General features: G+C 49.4%; 1 protein-coding gene across 6 annotated transcripts in view; it reads right to left on the bottom strand.

The window, feature by feature from the left end:
* Positions 1 to 21,304, bottom strand: part of GFOD1 (Gfo/Idh/MocA-like oxidoreductase domain containing 1) — a 120,234-nt gene that overhangs the window by 32,451 nt on the left and 66,479 nt on the right. Inside the window, exon 1 of one of the 6 annotated variants that reach the window (XM_086706256.1) lies at positions 17,825 to 17,954. The exons of the other annotated variants lie outside the window; for them this stretch is intronic. The gene's annotated coding sequence lies outside the window, so the exon portion shown is untranslated. Of the gene's footprint in view, positions 1 to 17,824; positions 17,955 to 21,304 lie in introns of those variants that run through there. 6 annotated transcript variants of the gene reach the window in all.

Raw genomic sequence — 21,304 nt, 5'->3', positions numbered from 1 at the left:
AGGCTCTGTGCTGACAGCTCAGAGCCTGGAGCCTGCTTTGGATTCTGTGTCTCCCTCTCTCTGTGCCCCTCCTCTGCTCATGCTCACTCTCTCTCTCTCTCTCTCAAAAATAAACATTAAACATTTTTTTAATAAAATAAAAAAACAAGAAAGCTCTGCCTACAAGATATAGAAGTTAGAAAGGAGACTATGTAGAGCAGGAACCAAAGTACATTTGCTTGTATTTACGTCAAGCACCTCCGAAATAAAACACTGATAACCAGTGACACTGGCTCCCCCTGCACAGGAAATGAATGGGTGGTTGGGGACAAGGGAGGCAGGGGGGCTTTTCAGTGCATCTGCCTTTGTACTCCGAATTTTAAACCAGATGACCACATTCCTAATTCAAAAATAAACAGACAAAATTACAATGCTTATTCAAAAAGCGAAAAATAACCCTCACGACGTCCTTCACGTGGACGTGGGGGGCCTAGGTGTCAGGCGGGAGGGTCAGGACAGACGAAACAAGGCAGGGGCATCTCCTGCAGCACGACACCCCCGGCCTTTGGCACGGCATTCTGCCAAAAGGCACTGGTTACACGATAATGAGCCTATAAATCACCCGATAAAACGCCTATCAGTGGCCTTGCCTCTGATAGAGGAATCTTGTTTTTCCTTTCTTATAATACAATAGATTCATGAACTATCCAGAAATTGCCGTGTTGCAGGCTGGCTGGCTTCGGAGCTGGACAGATGCCAGACCCATCCCTTGGTGACTGTGCAAACCCAGATAAGAGTTAACCGCTCAGGGCTGGAGCTTCCTCACCAGGCAAATGTGGACAGCGATATCCCGAGGAGCAACTAAAGATAACTTACGTAAAGTGCCCAGCTGCCAGCACTCACTTACAAATGGGAGATCAGGAGCCCAGAAACCACCACAGGGGGAGGCTTGATGAGTTCCCCGGTCTTTGCCCTTCCCCCAGAGAAACCTTCCTGGCATAAATACCGCTACCCCCAACCCCACTCGAGTCAGTTCCCGGCCAAGAACAAGGAAATCTGGGGACCTTCCCTGGGGAGGTCCCACTGAGGCTTGTGTTATCCCGGCTCCAGGGGGCCCAGAGCAATTCCGGGTCCAGCTTGGGGTTCGTTCATTCTGGGGAGATCTGATCTTGGAAGGAAACATGGCAGCCACCGAGCCTGGGGTGAGTAGGGGCAGACAGAAGGGAGTTGCAAGAACGTAATCCTCGTATTTACCTACCTACTGCCTTTTCTAAACTTGCAGAAGGAGGCTCTAGAATTTGAGAGCCCGGAGAGCAGCATTTAGATGTGCAGTTAGTATTCATACTCACATAGTACATACAGGTATCCGGGAGGCTACACAACATGAAAACTAAGCTGAGGAACAGAGTCAGTCCCACTTCCATGGAGCTCACCAGAAATTCTCCAAGGGATCATAGGCATGATTTATTGAGCACCTACTGTTTGCCAGGCATGGTGCTAGACGCTTTATCTTCATTTTCCCTGCAAAGTTAGATTACTGTGTCCTTTTTACAGGTGAGGAAAACAAGGCTAGTATATTCAACCTGCGAGAGGTCATAGTGCCAACCACTGGCGCTATGAGGATTTGAACTCAGGTCTGAGCGCCCACCTGCTTTCAAAGGCACCTCTCAAAGGGAGTGCCACACTGAGGGTCTGAGAGCTGGACCAGCAGCAGTCACCCACAGGACAGGCGGCCTTTCCCAGGAGCTCGTGCCGAAGATTCCGGGTCCCCTGGTGTGGGAGGCTGAATGTCAACATCCTAATCCCCAGAATCCGTGAATGTACCCTCATACGATGGCAAGAGGGACTTTGCAGATGTGATTGAGTTAAGGATCTTGAAATGGGGAGATTATCCTGGATTATCCAGGCCAGTCTGATGTCATCACAGGGTCCTCATAAGAAGGACGCAGGAGATTCGAATGAGTGGGAGGGGATGTGTCATGGGAGCAAGAGAGGTTGGAGTGATGTGAGAAAGTAGTCACCGGGGAATGCAAGCAAGGCAGCTTCTAGAAGCTGGAAAGGTAAGTGGATTCTCCCCTGAAGCTTCCAGAAGGAACACAGGCCTGTCAGCACCTTGAATTCAGACTTCTCACCCCCAGAACTGCTCAGAGAATAAGTCTGTGTTGCCTTAAGCCACCAAGTCTGTGATAATTTGTTTCAGCAGCCATAAGAAACTCACAATGCAGAAGATGCTTCCTGTCAGAGGGAGGGATACGCAGGGAGGACCTCTGCCAGGGAGATACACAGGCTCTTGAGTGGCAGTGACCACAGTATGCAGTGACTCACGGAGGACCCACGCCTTATGAGCCACGGAGAGGCTCAGCTGGAAACAGGTGCTTATGGAAGGACCAAGGCACTCGTGATTGTCACTTCCGGAGCCCACGGCAGTGACTGGGGACCTTGGGCCCCACAGAGGCCAGACTACAAAGGGAAAGGGATGTCAGCCTTCAGGCCCCTCCCTCTCCACCTGAGGACAGCCACCTGCTGTGAGAATTTATCCGCACCTTCACTGCATAGCTTCTCACTTCTGCTGTCACTCCCAGACCCTGTATCATCTCAGGGGCAGGTGCTGACATATCCCAAAAGGGTGGGAGCCAGCCCTATATCATGAGTCCCAGAGGTGGACCACAGGGGAGACCTGGGGACCCTGTGGCCAGCTGGCAGGGCAAACATTCACCTGCAGCTACTTCCATGGTAGAAGCCAGCACAAGGGCCACCTGGGTGGCTCGGTCAGTTAAGTATCCGATTTCAGCTCAGGTCATGATCTCACGATCTCATGGTTTAGGAGTTCGAGCCCTGCATGAGTTCAAGCCCCACCTCAGGCTACCTGCCATCAGCACAGAGCCTGCTTCACGTCAGATCCTCTGTCTCTGTCTCTCTCTGCCCCTCCCCTGCTCATGCTCTCTCTCAAAAATAAATAAACAGTAAAAAAAAAAAAAAAAAAAGCAGCAGCCAACACAAAACAAAAGAGCTGTGGGGAACAGGGAATATACATGGTCAAATACCAACTCAGTCATACGAGTTAAGAAAAGACAGTGGTGTTGTCTCCTGGCCCGTATGGCATCTCCCTGAAGTGTCCTTTGACTTGATTATGGGGGGGGGGGGGACAAACATTTTCATATTAATCATATTTTACATTAAAATGAACACAGACATGGGGCACCTGGGTGGCTCAGTTGGTTAAGCGTCTGACATCGGCTCAGGTCACGATCTCAAAGTTCGTGGGTTCGAGCCCCGCGTCGGACTCTGTACTGATGGCTCAGAGCCTGAAGCCTGCTTCGGATTCTGTGTCTCTCTCTCTCTCTGCCCCTCCCCCATTCATGCTCTGTCTCTCTCTGTCTAAAAAGTAAACATTAAAAAAACATTAAAAAAAAATGAACACAGACATATCTGGAACTGAATACAAAGTCTGCATGAACTTTAAAAGAAGAGATTTCCTACTACAGACCATGTCCCTAGATACTCCCTCTGTCTCCCAAAGTAAGCATTCCTTTTTCGTTGTCCTTAACAAATGTGTCAGAAGAAAGTCCGAGAAGCCTGGTTTAGGGAAAAGTGCCAAACACTGGATCCTTCCCAACTGTGTCTGACTCCTGGGGTGGCCAGCAGTTAGCTGTATCGTGTAAGTTACGGAATATATGTTATATATTGTTAATATATATGTTCACATATAGTTACATAATATATACTATATAACATGTGTAATATATAACATATAGTATGTAATACATATACTATATGTTATATAGTATTATGTTATATAATGTTATATAACAATACCTATACACATACATGTATTTTACACGTATACATGTTAGGTCAGTCATGTCTCTAGGCCGGTTTCCTCGTCTATACAACAGAAATAAGAACTCATACTAGTTTTGACTAACGGGCTTCCCTGCGCTCAGAAAGGAAGTAATTCAGGATCCCAAAGCCTGGAGGCAGAACACGGCCCTGCTGGGCAATGAACCGCCCGCTCAGGATGCCGGCTCTTCAATGGCAACTTGTCTACCCCACCAGTCAGGGCTCAGGCCAGCCGGTGGCCGTCATCAAGCACAGTGCCCCAGAACGGGAACCAGAGAGGGGCATTCTGGGGCTCAGGGTCGTTTTGGGAAGCCTCTCTGTTGACGAAGATGCCACAGACACCAGTCAGCTCTGCTCGCTCTCTCCTGGTTCTCCCAGCGGAAAGCGTGAGCTACTTAACGGTAATGCTGGGCGCTCAAAACAGACAGCTGGACAAACGCTTTGGACAACGGGCATTATTTTTAATAACGTGAAACACGTATCTACCCTAGAGCCCAGAAATTCCACTCCTAGAAACGTAACTGAAGGGAAATGAAAACCTATGTCTACACAGAAGACCTGAATGTGAATGTTCGCAGCGACTTTTTTTTTTTTATACAGTTAGCTCCAAACTGGAGACAACGCAATGTCCCTGAGCAGCTGAGTGGATAAACAAATTATGCTACACCCCCAAAATAGGCTATTCGACAATAAAAAGAAACAAACCAATCAGACATGCAACAATACGGAGAGATCTCAAAAAATATTACCCTGAGTGAAAGAAGCCGTATGCAAAGGGGTACATCCTATGTGATTCTAGTTATAGGCAACCATAAAACAGACGAAAGCAAGCTATCGTGACAGAAAGCACATTGGCAGGTGCCTGGGCTGGGAGGGTGGAGTAGGGACCACAAGGTCACACGGGAAACCTTTTGGAATCGTGGGAATGTTTTATATTTTCAGACTGGGGTGGTGTTAAGTAGATAGATATATTTATTAAAGCTCATCCACTATACAATGAAAACGAGTGCATTTTGTTACATGTAAACGACACCTCAATAAATAGAAAAAATTGAGAGACAGAAGGGGGAGTAGGGTGGTGGAGAGAAGAGATGGAGGGAGAGAGGCAGGGGGAAAAGGGAGGGGAAAGGGAGGGGAGAGGGAGGAGGGCGGGTGGGAGGGAAACAGGGAGACAGAAAGGTGTCTGATGTCTTCAATGGCACGTTCCATTTGGGGAAGGCCAACGCATCATTTTCCCTTCTCCTAAAATCCTTCCCACAGTTGTTCCCATGCCCGCTAAGAAACAGACTTTCATCCCAAAGGAAACCGTGGCAACACTGATTTCTTTGTTTTTTAAAGGAGGGTAGAAGACCTCCAGCCTTCGGACACATTAAAGACAGCAAAGACTTCATGGAAGGCGACGCCCCAGAGAGGACACCGTACAAACTATGACACTGAAACAGACACAATGCCTGGGCCGACATTCGACTAGCACACAACACTCACAGTGGAGGTAGGAAAAAAAAAAAAATTAAACACGGATTTATCAGTCGGCAAGTAGTTGTTGGCCTGAGATTCCCAAGTATCTCCTCATCACCCAGGATCCCTCCCCCGCTCCTCACGGTCCAGCAGTTTGGTGGCTTGGCAGCTACCAGACCAAGACCCTACTCTTAGCTCCACGGTGGCTTTTGTATGGTAGGTTGGTGCCCGGCCATACTGGATGGGGAAATATTTCGAAAGCCCTCCTCCGCCTGAACAATATAAATTACGAATAATCGGCAAGCATATGGTGATCAAAAGAACATGCATTTTGTCAGAACGGAGTCGTGTCAGTGGAAAAAACCCACAGAAGTGGGATGTTTTTAGTCATATGCCATGTAACACACTTCAGGGATTTTTCCACTTGGAAGCGCTTTGACCCGAATTGCAGACTTGTATCTTGCTTCCAGACCAACATTCTAAATGTTCTCGGAAGAACAGAAAGAAAACCACGTCTGGGGACTGGAGGCCAAGGATGAGATGTGGGAGCATGAGAGGCCCTCAGAGAGAAACAGAGCCCCCCTCTTCTGCGGGGCCAAGGGAATCCAACTCTCCACCCTATTAAATAAAGTGAGATGAGAGAGAGCCCTGTTTGTCAGTCCTTATAACAATTAGTCATTGATGCTCAAGTATTGGGGACGCGGACAGACAACAATGGTGTTCTGTCCAATATCTTCAGCAAGGATTAATTCTCCTTAACAGGTGTCTGGAGAGCCAACCCCAGCATCGTGCACTTGTGCAGACCAGCGGTCGTGCTGCTGAAGAAAATAATTTCAGGTTTCAAATTTCTTTATGTGAAAGAGGGAACCGTTTAATGAGGATTGTCTGACTACAGAGGTTAGCCTCGAATGAGGTTAGAGACTCACTGTGCCTTAATAATACAAATTTGAATCTTCGGGGCATAAAAATAAAAGGGGGGGGAAAGAAGGCTGTTAGAAAATAAAGGAGAGCTGGCCGATATGACTTCAGGTACAAGGGGAAGACTTGGTTGGACCCTGATTTGAGAAAGCTAACCGTGAGATGACATTCTACAATCAAAGAAACCTGAATGTGAACTGTGTGGTAGGTAAAAGCAGGGAATTTTGTTAATGGTTATGGGTCCCAGGGTGACTTGGTGGCTATTTAGAAAGGCAAGAAAGAAAGCAAAGGGAGGAAGGAAGGAAAGAGAAAGGAAGAAGGAAAGAAAGAAAAAAGGAAAGAAAGAAATCAACAGATGCTACGCTAGGTATTTACAGGTGGAATGTCAGTACTCTGGATGGTCTGACACTGTTTGAAATTTCACAGAAACATTAACAATCTGAAAACGGAAGTAGGAAAACAGTTCATTTAGAACAAGGCCGAGAAGGATGAAGTGCTTCGAAATAAACTTAAGAAGTAAACTTGCACTCTGAAAACTAAGCAACACTGTTGAAAGAAATTAGCAAAGATATAAGTAATGGAAGGACTTCCTGGGTCCTTGCGACAGAAGGCTTCATATTATTAAGATGGAATGCTGTCCAAATTGATCTACGGATTCAATATAATTTTGACCGAAATCCCAGCTACCTGTTTTGTAGAGATTGGCCAGCTGATCCTAAAATTCATATGGTAAGGCAGCCAGAACAGTAAAAACAATCTTAATAATTTATTTTTTTATCTTAGAGAGAGAGCGTGTGTGAGCAGAGGAGGGGTAGAGGAAGACAGAGAGAGAATCTCCATGCCATGCGTGGAGCCTGACATGGGCTCTATCCCACAACCCTAGGATCATGACCTGAGCCGAAATGAAGAGTCAGACGCTCAACTGACTGAGCCACCCAGGCTCCCTGAACAGTAGAAACATTCTTCAACAAGAACAAAGCTGGAAGACTTGTAATTCACGATTTCAAACTTACTACAAGGCTATAGTAATCAAGATGCTGTGGTAATGGCATTACCATGGGCAAATCGATCAATGGCATAGAACTGGGAATTCAGAAATAAACCTGCACATGTATGGTTAATTGATTCTCAACAGGGGAGCTTAAGGCCATTCAATGGGGAAAGAATAGTTTTTCAAGTAATCCTGAGACCACCATATATCCACATGCAAAGAAGCTGGGTGTTTAGCTTGTACCCTATGCACAAATTAACTCGAAATGGATCAAAGACCTAAATGTAGGAGCTAAAAATATAAAACTTCCAGAAGGAAACACAGGAGTCAAACCTTGAGACCTTGCAATAGCAGATTTTGACAGTAGCATCTGAAATACGTGGGCTTGAACCTCATTTCTGCCATTTTCTTGCTGTGGCCAAGTGGGTGGCCTGATTTCCCTGAGCCTCAAAGGGAACAAAGATACGATCATCATCACGGCGCTGTTAGAAGAACTATACCAGGCACCGCTCTCCTGACAGCTCCCAGAATATGAACTCAACGCCAGCTAACTGTTGGGCACGTTCTCAGTACAAGAACATGTAAGCTACAGAGTGAAGCTATAAGTGGACTTGGGTGCCAGGGTTAAAATCATGTCATTTCAAGATTTAAAAAAAGAACTTCCAATTTACAAAGCTCGGTTTGAATTGTCTGCAAGAGGTCATTTTCAGGAGATCTGTAGCACAGAGCAGCTTTCAAGTTTTAAAGGCCCCAAGGGACACTTGGGTGGCTCAGTCGGTTAAGCGTCTGACTTCGGCTCAGGTCCTGATCTCACGGTTTTGTGAGTTCGAGCCCCGCATCGGGCTCTGTGCTGACAGCTCAGAGCCTGGAGCCTGCTTCAGATTCTGGGTCTCCCTCTCTCTCTCTGCTCCTGCCCCGCTCACACACTGTCTCTATCTCTCTCTCAAAAATAAATTAACATTTAAGAAAAAAATTTTAAAGGTCCCAAGAGTGGCACGCAGGAATCCTCTGGGTTGAATTCCACCTGAAGACGCTGCTTGTGGAGCACCCGGTGTTTTAAAAATTTTTAAATGTAGATGCTTTTACGTGGGTTACTTCACCTCAGTGAACCACACGCTCCACCATTCCCTATCATCTAACCTCGAGCCCACCCCACCTATTTGTATCATTACCTGGTTCCTGAAGGGGATTACATCTCTCAACTCTGTGTCAAACGCTAGCACATCTCTGTTAGTTAACCAACCTTCTTCCTACAAAGTGTGAAGAGCCTCTCTTCTTTTAAAAGTCTTTTTATTTTTATTTAATTTAATTTTATTTATTTATTTTTAAAGTCTTTTTTTTTTTATTAAAAAAATTCTTTTAAGAGAGAGTGCATGAGAGCGTGTGCACACAGGGGAGGGGCAGAGGGAAAGGGAGAGAGAGAATATCAAGCAGGATCCACACCCAACACAGAGCCCAACAGAGGGCTTGATCCCAAGACCCTGAGATCTTGACCTGAGCCGAAATCAAGAGTCGGACGTCCAACTGACTGAGTCGCCCAGGTGCCCCGAATATGTGTTTAGATATCTTTACTAATGTAAAATATGAAGTTCTAAACTAGTTGAAAGGATAACATAGACCAGCGCTGCCCCAGTAGAAATGTGACAAGAAATGCGAGCCACATGTGTGATTTTGAAGTTTCTAGCAGCCACATGAAAAATGTAAAAAGAAACAATGGATTTTGATAACACCTTTTGTAGTCTACTGCATCCAGCATATTATCAGCATGTAATCAGTATAAAAGTTTGAGATGCTTTACCGTCTTCCCACCTACATCTTTGAAATCTGGCGTGTGTTTTATATACTTACTTACATCTCAGTTTGGAATGGCTACATTTCAAGGGCTCAATAGCTCCATGTAGCCCCTGGGCTCCTGAACTGGGCAGAGAGATACAACCAACAATAAATCATGCAGTATAAGACCTTAAGGGGAGGAGGGTCTTCTGCAGGAAGAGAATATCTACGTTGGAAAGTACTGAAGTGGCAGATTCTGGGGCTTTGGTGGTCCTGGTGGCGGCCATGGTCACGTCGACGCTTACGACGAGTGAAACTGAGACCACGTTATTCCAGGGCAGAGGGGAGGGGAGGATATCCAGGGCTTCTATCTCTGCTGTTGTTTCCACTTCTATCCTTTGTATTCCATGCGTGCTGGGGGTGAGGTAGGGCAGGTTGAAAAAGAAGTAAACAGAACGGAATAGAGGGTGGGGTTGGTAGACCACCGTCCCTAATATTTATCGCTGCCTCAAGTCCTGGCCCCAACTCATCAATGGTTCTCAAGGTCCCCAGGCCAGGGAGTTGCCGGTGCGGGGATTTTTCCTGCCCTTCCTGACTTCGCCTCTCCAGCTTCTGAGGCAGCCTTCTCGAGCTCCCAAGAACAGGCCTTCTGCTCCTGCTATTCAAGGAATATTATGTTCTCCCAACTGTGATATTTTGGGCCTTTTTGGCAGGAGGTGGGATGGGCAGGGGTGGAAAAAACTCACGAATGTTCTCTGAACAAGGAACCAGTAAAGCACAGACATCTGGCTCCAGGATTTTGCTGGCTCCAGGGATGTCACCGTAAACCCACTAACACTAATTGCTTTCACGTCTGCTCCCATTTCTAGTGGAAATAAAATGCCTCTCTGGCTAATGGAAAATGAAACACCCAATCGCTGTTTGTTTACCATGTTACATAACAGCTTCCTGTACCTCCAGTCCTGCCCCCAGCCCTCATCCTGAAACCCTCTGAAGGATCTCTTGTCCAAGACCATAAGGGCTCCACACATAAAGGGGAACAAGGCTCAGAAAGGATACCTGCATTCCTGCTAGGGCCCTAGAACCCCTTAATCCTAGACTAAATGGATGAGAGGGGAAGGAAGAAGGAAGAGAGACAGAAAAGGGAAGGAATGCTACTTTTTTTCCCAATGCGTATTTATTTAGTTTTTATTGGTTTTTAATGTTTTTAATTTATTATTATTTATTTTTTTATGTTTTTATTTTATTTTTGAGAGAGAGAGAGAGAAAGAGACAGAGCATGAGTGGGGAAGGGGCAGAGAGAGAGGGAGACACAGAATCCGAAGCAGGCACCGGGCTCTGAGCTGTCAGCACAGGGCCCAATGTGGAGCTTGAACCCACAAACCGTGGGATCATGACCTGAGCCGAAGTCAGACACTTAACCAACTGAGCCACCCAGATGCCCCAATCCTACTTGTTTTTAATTCATGCTTCCATGAATGTTTTGGGTCTCCTTACTTGACCTAAATACAAAGATCTGAACCTCAATTTCTGAATTCAGTTTGACTGCCAAAGAAAAGAAAATATAGGTCCAGCTGAAACTGGGATTTAGGGAAATGGCTCTCCACCCACTGGGTCTAATACAGCTGTCCTTTAAAATGATTTACTGTTGTAAGTCACTGGACAGCCTTCTTTGACAGTCCTGTTCCAGCTTGGTTGACTGTGTTTACCCATTAATTACATAACGTGGTAATGAGTACTTTATCTATCTCCCACTGACCACTGGCAGGACTGCATCTTAAGCATCACTTTATGTCCAGTGCCTAGTGGCAAATCATAAGAGTAGTGGAGGCCCTGAGCTGTCCCTCCCCACCCCCAAGGATTGCAGTAACAGAAACATTTGTTGTTAGCTCTGCACGTGGTGGGCAAGAATAAAACTACATTTCCCAGTATCCTTTGCTGTTAAGTGTAGCCATATGACTAGGTTCCAGCCAATAGGGTATGAGTAGAAGTGGGATGTGTAGATTTCCCATGGTGCCATTCAACATTTCCCATCTGGCTGTGTGGATCCCGCGTTAGGCCACGTTGGCGAGGACAACACCCTAGGGATAGTAGAGCAACACGACAGAGACCCCTGGATCCTGGATAACATGGAGCTGCCAGATGGCTTTCAGAGGGACTGTCATGTGGGGCAGAAATAATTATTTCGGATCCGGGTTACAGTAGCTGAAATTGTATGCTGAGGACTTATTTGTTGAAGAGGAGAAAGGAGAACACCCATACGAGAAATAATAATTCCACTGTGATGGTTATTTTGTAGGTCAACCTGAATGCACCACAGAGTACCCAGACATCTACTCAAACATTACTCTGGGTGGATCTGGGAGAGTGCTTCTGGATGAGATCAACATCTGAATTGGTAGACTGAGTAAAGCAGATAGTGCTCCCTGGTGAGGGTGGGCCTCATATAATCAGTTGAAGACCTGAATTAAAAACAAAAGGACTAAGTCTTTCCCTGTCTTTGGACTGGAACTGAAATATTGGCTCTTTTTTGGGTCTCAAACATGCCAGCTTTGGACTAGAACTCACACCACTGGCTCTCCTGGTCCCCAGGCTTTCCCACTTGGACTGGAACTATGCCATTCGCTCTGCTGGGTTTCTGCCCTGCTGACTGCAGATCTTGGAACTTCTCAGCCTCCATAACCATGTGACCCAATTCTTTTCTTCCTGGCAACCATGGGTCCGGCTAAGAGCTAATGGTTCTGCTCCTAGAGAGGAAGACAAGAACTGATTAGGGGGAGGGGAGGGATAGCCAGGGGTCTGTGCTCTACCTGTAATTCACCAGGACCCATGCTAGTGCTAGAGATGATGATGTGTAATAAGATGCAGGCTTGCCCACGGCCAGTGGGAGAGAGACAAGGGATTGTGTAATTACACCATCTGTGATATCTCCCACTCTTTCTCTCTCTCTTTTTCTCTGCCCCCTCTCTATCTCTATCTCTCCTATTGGCTCTGGCTCTGTTTCTCTGGAGAACCTTGACTAATACACCTACGATTTGGCTTTCATTGTGGAGAGCCAGCATCCGGCTGATGAACAACCTCACATGCCCAACCGCTCTATGTGCTCCGGGGCTGCAAAGTGCCGTCTTCCTCATCACCTCCTTTTGCTATACGCCGTCTCCTCCTCCATGGCTGGATACAGAGCAGGACCTCTTGATCAGATCAACTTAGACACTTGGGATAAAGATCACATGAAAAACAAAGCCCTCTGTCATGTCCCTTGGGAATGCCTTTGAACCATTCGGTTACGACGGCTGAAAAAATGGTCCAAGACGGCCAAGTCCAAAGGGCTTATCTTGGAATCAAAACCTTCTTCGACGCAGAGACTGGGTTTTGTATAAACACCTTCTGCGAAGCTATGAAGTTCTATGTAGCAAACTTTAGGGGAAATTAAGATGAGATGGGGCTCGGGGGAGCAGCTATTACAACAGGGTTTATTTAGTCAGATGGTTTTTCCCGAGTCACTCCATTTCATCAGGAGAGAAGTGCAAACACAAACCCTCTGTCTAACGTCCACAGTGAGGAAATAAATAGGGCGACTCCAGCCCCAACCACCTCCCTCCTCACATGCGCCCAACGGACTCGCCAAGATTGCCCAACCAAAGAGCGACAGTTGGACAGTTTGCAGAGTATCTCTTCCTGGGTCACCTCCCAAAGGATGGGAACGCTTGGCTTTGCTCCCAGGAAAACCGCCATCTGGCAAAGGTATGTGAGAAATGCGCCCTTCCCTACCGACCACTGCAGAAGAGAGTGGCCAAGAGCCCTTCAAAGTGGCGTTTGTCCCCCATGTGGAGAGTGTTTATGAACCGACACATTCTCTCTCTAGCTCCGGAAATAGCCGCCTGATCAGAACACAATTGAACGCGACCTTGGGCCCAGCTGTGGTAGGCAGAGGTTAATTTCCTTTCCCGCTCAGGGCAGGACCCAGTTCCAATTGTCTCGCTTCGCCTAATTAAATTTTCTGCACAATGTAGCAAGTACCTTATCTTGGACAGTGAGGCAAAAGCTCCCCCCTCGTTCCTCCCTGCGGTTTAAAGTGGAAGTTTGATAAAGGGCACATCTTGCCTTAAACAAACAAACACAAAGCAGCATTAATGGTGAGGAGAAAGTGCTTTTTCTACTGGTGGCTGTTATTCTGGTAAAAATTTATACTCGCCTATGAAGACCTCCCCACCTCCCCCACCCCCCACCGCCACGTGACCTGGCAAGGAGGAAAGATAAAGCAGCCGTGTAAGGGAGCTCAGGTGAACGACTTAGGACCCGAAAGAAAGTAGGCCAGTGGGTTGAAATAAAATCCAGCCACGAGCAAACAAGAGGTTTAATAAACAGGAGACAATCTGCTGTCAGCACAGTCCCCGGGCCCTCTGCCCCTCAACGCTTTCCTGGCCAGCGGTACCCCACACTCACCTGGCTAAGACAGCTCTGGAAAGGGAACAGAGGGGCTGATACATTTGCTCCCTTACATATTCATTTATTTTGGAATGACTTTATGGCTCTTGGAAGAAAGGATCCATGTTCCTTTCTTTTCTTTTTTTTTTTTTTTTAATTAAGAAACGCAGAAAAATCTGAAAAGGGAAATGAAACTTGAAATCCCACCACCTGTCAAGAATCGATCAGGAAGTTAGGTGACTGTACCCCAGTCATCTCTTGACACACACACACACACGGCGGGGGAAGACAGGAGCACACCCCGCACTATCTTTAATAAAGAGGATTTCATCATTTAAAAGTCAACAGACAGAAAAGAAGCGGAATGAAGCAGCATCTGCTGACTTTCCGAGATAATACAGATTTCCAGCCTGGCAGGATTCTGAAGGCGGGGCGAACGTCCAAGGCCAACTGAGGTAAGGGATATCAGAAAGGCAGATAACACAGGGGTATAAAGCCCCAAACCCTAAGTGATTTGATGGTGTTTTCCTTGGCACTCTGGAGAGATGCCTTCAGCTGAGATAAGAGAACTCTGTTCTGGGAGCCCAGGGCCCGGGCTCTCACAGTGAGGCTGGCTCACCCCGGGTCCGGATAGATTTTCCGACCTCTGAAGAAGGGAACATCGGGGCAGCTGAGTGGCTCAGTCGGTTGAGCCTCCGACTTTGCCTCAGGTCATGATCTCACAGCTCGTGAGTTCGAGCCCCACGTCAGGCTCTGTGCTGACAGCTCAGAGCCCGGAGCCTGCTTCTGCTTCTGTGTCTCCCTCTCTCTCTGCCCCTAACCCACTCACATTCTGTCTCTGTCTCTCTCAAAAATAAATAAACATTAAAAAAAGTTTAAAAAAAAAAAAAAAAAAGAAGGGAACGTCTACCTAGCACCCGGTGAATCCAGAAGGCAACAATGAAGTGTGGGAAGAAGGATGGGGGTCACCTAACATGCTGGCAGGAGAAAAGTGGGAACCAATCGGGAAGCTCAGAATTAGTGTCAGGGGAGTCCCTGGACAGGCCAATGGAGGTCTGGGCACCTGGGATCAAAGAAGAGGAAGAAGGAAGAAGGAGAGCATAGGAGAAAGAACCAAAGCCTTACCTACCCCAAAAGCCACTCCCACCCTCTGCCTCGGGAAACTAAGGCCAAGTAATTCTTCACACAGCAGAGCAGTTGAACTGCCAGGAGACAGTGGGCAATGCTTTCAAAGCGACCGGGACCTCCTACATCACAGCCCGGGGAAGCCTTGAGCTCTCCCACAGGAAGAGCCCAGGGCCCTACAAACAGCTGAGTGTGTCTGCAGTCCTGTAAGCTTGCTGTCACTGTGTCACAGCACTGGCAGAAGGAAGGAAGGAAGGAAGGAAGGAAGGAAGGAAGGAAGGGAGGGAGGGAGGGAGGGAGGGAGGGAGGAAAGGGGAGGGGAGGGGAGGAAGGAAGGAAGGAAGGAAGGGAGGGAGGGAGGGAGGGAGGGAAGGAAGGAAGGAAGGAAGGAAGGAAGGAAGGAAGGAAGGAAGGAAGAAGGAAGGAAAGAAGGAAAGGAAAGGAAAGGAAAGGAAAGGAAAGGAGGAGAGGAGGGAGGGAGGGAGGGAGGGAGGAAGGAGGGAGGGAGGGAAGGAAGGAAGGAAGGAAGGAAGGAAGGAAGGAAGGAAGGAAGAAGGGAGGAAGGAAGGAAGGAAGGAAGGAAGGAAGGAAGGAAGGAAGGGAAAAGAAAGGAAAGGAAGGGAGGAGAGGAGGGATGGAGGGAGGAAGGGAAGGAGGGAGGGAGGGAGGGAGGGAGGGAGGAAAGGGGAGGGGAGGGGAGGAAGGAAGGAAGGAAGGAAGGAAGGAAGGAAGGAAGGGAGGGAGGGAAGGAAGGAAGGAAGGGAGGGAGGGAGGGAGGGAGGGAGGGAGGAAAGGGGAGGGGAGGGGAGGAAGGAAGGAAGGAAGGAAGGAAGGAAGGAAGGAAGGAAGGAAGGAAGAAGGAAGGAAAGAAGGAAAGGAAAGGAAAGGAAAGGAAAGGAAAGGAAAGGAAAGGAGGAGAGGAGGGAGGGAGGGAGGGAGGAAGGAGGGAGGGAGGGAAGGAAGGAAGGAAGGAAGGAAGAAGGGAGGAAGGAAGGAAGGAAGGAAGGAAGGAAGGAAGGAAGGAAGGAAGGGAAAAGAAAGGAAAGGAAGGGAGGAGAGGAGGGATGGAGGGAGGAAGGGAAGGAGGGAGGGAGGGAGGGAGGGAAGGAAGGAAGAAGGGAGGGAGGGAGGGAGGGAGGAAGGAAAAAAGGAAGGAAGGAAGGAGGGAAGGAATGGAGGAGAGGAGAGGAGGGAGGGAGGGAGGGAGGGAGGGAGGGAAGGAAGGAAGGAAGGAAGGAAGGAAGGAAGGAAGGAAGGGGAGGAAGGGGAGGGAGGGAGGGAGGGAGGGAGGGAGGGAGGAAGGAAGAAAGGAAGGAAGGAAGGAGGGAAGGAATGGAGGAGAGGAGAGGAGGGAGGGAGGGAGGGAGGGAGGGAGGGAGGGAAGGAAGGAAGGAAGGAAGGAAGGAAGGAAGGAAGGAAGGAAGGAAGGAAGGAAGGGGAGGGAGGGGAGGGAGGGAGGGAGGGAGGGAAGGGAGGAAGGGGCCAGCAGAAGGAAGGCTCCAGGCAAAGTCAGACCTTGGATCGGAGAAAACAGCTGTGAAAACAGCAGGCTCCAGCCCTGACCGGATCAAACCCAGGGCTGTAGGGCCTGCCTCCTCTATTACCCAGCGAGGACCCACACAGACATCAGCTGGCCGTCCGCATGCGGTCGTGACTCGCGGCCTGCTCACACGCAATGATAGAGTGTCGCCTGGACGATCTCCTTCCCACAGGGGAAGGCCCGTTGTCGCAGACTGTGAGGGGCACTAGGCATGAGCATAAAAGAGTACCCCGGTATCTCCTTCTCTTTGATGAGCTGGGACTAGGCCTTTCCCCAACCTATCCGGTGACATCACTTCCAGTGAGAAAAGTAGGGGAGGCCTTTGCCTCTGCGTGGACTCTGAACACGGCTTCGGAGTCAGGCTGACCAGTCTCAGTGTTCTAGCTGTTGGAGTCAAAGTCTTTCCATTCCCTGTGCCTCCGTTTCCTTGTCCGTGAGATGAGGGAAATACCAATCGCCACCTTAGAGCTGCTGCAGAGGACATGGTGCTCACAAAGTGTCAAAAGCCATTCCAATAGAAAGTAAGGCCACCCTGACCATTACCATCAGTGCCCAAGTGTTATGGGCTAAATCGTATCCCCCAAAATTCATGTTTTGTGTTGCTAAGCCCAGGACCTCAGAATGTGACCATATTTGGAGATAAGGTCTTTATATATATATTTTTTTATGTTTATTATTTTTGAGAGAGATAGCATGAGCGGGGGAGGGGCAGAGAGAGAGAGGGAGACGGAGAATCCAAAGCGGGCTCTGAGCTGTCAGCACAGAGCCCGACATGGGGCTCGAACTTATGAACCGCGAGATCATGACCTGAGCCGAAGTCAGACGCTCAACCGACTGAGCCACCCAGGCGCCCCTGGAGAGAAGGTTCTTTTAAAAAAATTTTTTTTTAACGTTTTATTTATTTTTGAGACAGAGAGAGACAGAGCATGAACGGGGGAGGGACAGAGAGAGAGGGAGACACACAATCGGAAGCAGGCTCCAGGCTCTGAGCCATCAGCCCAGAGCCCGACGTGGGGCTCGAACCCACGGACCGCGAGATCGTGACCCGAGCTGAAGTCGGACGCTTAACCGACTGAGCCACCCAGGCGCCCCGAGAAGGTTCTTTTAAAGAGGTAATTAAGGTAAAGGAAGTCATTGGGGCCCTAACCCACTATGACTGGTGTCCTTGTAAGAGAGAGAGATTAGGACACAGACACACTCGGAGGGAAGACCCCGGGAGGGCACAGGGAGAACCTGGCCGTTTACAAGCCAAGAAGGGAGAAGCCTCAGGAGAAACCAGCCCTGCCGACACCCTGACCTTGGACTTCCAGCCTCCAGAGCCGTGAGCGCACGAACTCTGCTGTTTAAGCACCACCCCCGGTCTGCGGTCTCTCGTGACGGCCGCCCACACAGACTGATACACGCCAAGGTTGTCCGTTATTCTCAGCAGAGCTGATGCCCACCCAGCATGCACCAGTGTCGAAGCGGGGCCAGCGTCACATATGAGTGGGGATATCACCTCTAAAATATTTCAAGTGCTTTCAGCATCCGCCCCTCCACACACTCGTTGGTCTTGGATGGTGAGGGAATCAGCCTGGGCTGCAGAAATCAGCAAGAACATGTCTGCTTCCTGCCCGCCTCCCCCCGCCCCCCCGCCTTTCCTCTTGCCTTCCCTCCTGAGCTCGCACAGCTCGGTGCCACCAGCCCCCTCCTTCCTCTGAGGCATGTGCCTGGTGACAACGTGCTCTTCTGCAGGGGGGCTCCTCTGAGCAGAGCCGTTGCTAGGCCCTCACCTGAGAAGGCCCACGGGGACGCTGTCTGAGGACTAGGCCAGGGTTGCCACGACAACAAGCATGCTCACTCTTTGCTGGGCCCCCCGTTCGGTCTTTCCAGCGGTGGCAGCGGCATCCAGTGAGCACACAAGAAGCCCAGAGAGATGTCACCTGTGAAAGAAGTTGTGTCAGAGCACCAGGTGGGCCTACACCCTTGGCTCTGTCATGGAGGTAGCCTTTCCCGACATGTTCCCCTGGAATGTCTGCACCCAACACTAAGTGCCACTTTGATGTGACATTCTTTTTTTTTTATTTAGAATTTTTTTAACGTTTATTTATTTTTGAGAGAGAGAGAGAGAGAGAGAGAGAGCGTGAGCGGGGGGAGGGGCAGAGAGCAAGGGCGACCCAGAATCCGAAGCGGGTTCCAGGCTCCGAGCTGTCAGCACCGAGCCCGACGCAGGGCTCGAACCCACGGACCGCGAGATCGTGACCTGAGCCGAAGTCGGACGCTCAACTGACTGAGCCACCCAGGCGCCCCGTGACGTTCTCTTTTTTGTAAGCTTGCTGGCTGCACAACTCGGTGGAATATATTTGCCCATGGTGCCCTGGCCCCCTTCATGCCCTCTTGGGTAGCAGGAGGAAGGAATGCAAGGGACCTATCAGTCTTAAAATGTGCCCGGGGACAGCCGCCAGAGGGTTAGGTCACCCACTCACCACGGGCTGTTCAGCCTGGCACTGGCCTCCATATTTGCCCCTGCCACCGAGGTATACGTGACAGGCAGTAAGTATGCATTCCTCATCCAAAGATAATCCACAACAGAGGTCGGATCCAAGAATAACCAATAAAACCCTTTCTAATGGAAGGTAACCGCCGTGGCATCCCTCCGGAAGGGCAGGGTACTCCCAGATGGCTATAATTTAGCTCCTTTCCTCTCCTCATCTAAGGTGAGCCAAGGGTGAGGCAAGCTGAAAAGAATGCCTGAGCATTCTTTAACCAAAATAGGAGGGGGAAAAAAAAAAAAAAACAAACCGAAGCACGTACTGTCCCTTCCCTCCACGGCTGCACCAGCTACCTCTCCCCCGCTCGTCGGGCAGCCCGCGCTCCTTCTCAAACAAGCATGTGGGCTAATTGACCAACAGCAGCAAAGCAGAAACAACCCGGCAGATCAGACCCCACAGCCCTGCCAAGCAAACCAGGTTCAACGTCAGAGCTCATTTGGTTCTGTCTTTTGAACAGATTCCTGAGAACAGCAGTCATCTCAGGAATTACACAGCACAAAACACCCAATATAGGGGTGCCTGGGGGGCTCAGTCGGTTAAGCGTCCGACTTCGGCCCAGGTCACGATCTCAAGGTCCGTGAGTTTGGGCCCCGCATCAGGCTCTCTGCTCTCAGCACAGAGCCTGCTTTGGATCTTCTGTCCCCATATCTCTGTGCCCCTCCCCACTCATGTTCTCTCTCTCTCTCAAAAAATAAACATTAAAAAAAATAACAAAATAAACCACTCAATATAAAGAGGCCAATATAAAATGCATAAGAACACCATGTCCCTGACAACTCTCCCAAAAGTCCGGTTCTAAGAGTCTATAGATGATGTTCTCCTCTCCTTTACAGATAAAGGCTTTAATAACAGCCCAATGCAAGCTTCCTCCATCTCCAGAAGTCTGCTACGTACCAGGCAGGCTACTCTGTCCCCTAGTCAGGCTAAAGGGCATTAAACCACTTCCAAGTGCCCAATAACATGCCAAGTGCTGTGGGGAAACTGGAGAAAAACCAACCATGGGCCCTTTTCCTTAGCATCTTGCAATCTGGAGGGAAGAAAAGATGTGCATATTTGGAAATGACTCGAGATGGCAGTACGGTCCCGCTGGATGGAGTGCCAGATTGTGTGACGCAGATCTGTGAGTGCTAGAAGAATCCGGAGAGGGCCAGAGTCAGCCAGCCCCACTGCAAACCCAATCGACTGAACAAGACTGACTCAAGAGGCCAAGAGCTGAGCTGTTCGCCTTAAATAGAAAGCTCACGGTGGGGGCGCCTGGGTGGCGCAGTCGGTTAAGCGTCCGACTTCAGCCAGGTCACGATCTCGCGGTCCGTGAGTTCGAGCCCCGCGTCGGGCTCTGGGCTGATGGCTCGGAGCCTGGAGCCTGTTTCCGATTCTGTGTCTCCCTCTCTCTCTGCCCCTCCCCCGTTCATGCTCTGTCTCTCTCTGTCCCAAAAATAAATAAACGTTGAAAAAAAAAAAATTAAAAAAAAAAAAAAAAAAAGAAAGCTCACGGTGATCACGGCTCACTCGGGCGGGGCAACGCTGCCTAGCTTGGGGCTGAAGCAAGCAGGTCTGAGAGTCACTCTATGTGGGTTCAGTTCCTGGCCCCCGCCCCCCACTCGCTGGATGTGTAGCCCTGGGTCCCTCACATGACCTCTGGGTGCCTCCACGGCTCCATCTGTAAAATGGAGACCAACAAAGAGTGCTGACATCATTGGGCTGCCGTGGAAACGTTTCAGCACAGTGCATAGTAATACGCTTCATAAATGTTAGCTGTTATTATCATGGGCCTGAACGTCTAAAGGGGTTAACAGCAGGCATCAGGATAGTCAGTCGAAGTCAAAAGACACATCACGTAAGTAGAACATAATTTTAAACAAGATTTTCTTGGGTGGGGGTCGGGGAGGCCCTAGATTCCCAGGAATATGGCGTCAGTCAAATATGGCGTCAGTCAGAAGAGGCTGGTACTCAAAGTAAAGGCTGTCGTAACCCCAGCTGATGCAGCGGCCAGAAACGGAACTGGCCTGCTGTTCCTGCTGCTGGTGATCAACGGCCACAGCGCCCAAGCAGGGAGGAGAGGTCTGCGCTGAAGAGAAAGCGTGTCAGGGATGATGTCCCACAACACCCAGCGGCAGGGAAGGAGGAGGCTCTCTGCTGGAAGGACTCCCTCCTCCCCCTGCAATGCCTACCTTCAGATCCCTCCCCAGCACTGTTGGCCTCTTTGGTGAGCACGCTTAAAACATGCGTCGGCAGCTAGACCCGAACGACCATGTCCTGGTTAAAGTTGGTCCCCTCCCCTCTTGAACAGACAGGTCTCCTCATGGGACAGTTCTAGAGCACGCTGGACTACGAAACACACGGCCAGCCAGTTTGCCCTGCCCTTCCAACCCATCGACCCCTTCGACACTGACATTCCCTCCGAGAGGGGGGAGTTGTCCTTACGGAAACAGAAGCGGAATCTCTGAGTCACCCCACCTCTTCCACCCACCTAGCCTTGGCCACTCAAGCTCCGGGCACAAAACCTAGTTCTCAGGAGGTGGATGCCACTGGGCAGGCAGCTGCCAACCTCGATGCCTTCCCACCCCTCATCTTTCCTTAGGGCGAGGCACCTGTCCGCGTCCTGGATCCGATGGGGGCTTGGCCTAACCTCCACACAGCATCAGGTAACAGCCCAGAGCCTCTGCGGTTCTGGGTTCAATAGCCAGACAAGCTGACCCACTGGATGGCTCACTTTCTCAT

Source organism: Puma concolor, chromosome B2 (assembly GCF_028749965.1).
Source record: "Puma concolor isolate L17-30 chromosome B2, mPumCon1.1.hap2, whole genome shotgun sequence".
NCBI lineage: Eukaryota > Metazoa > Chordata > Mammalia > Carnivora > Felidae > Puma > Puma concolor.
Note: the sequence above shows the minus strand (reverse complement) of the source record. Positions and strands in the feature narration are given on the sequence as shown.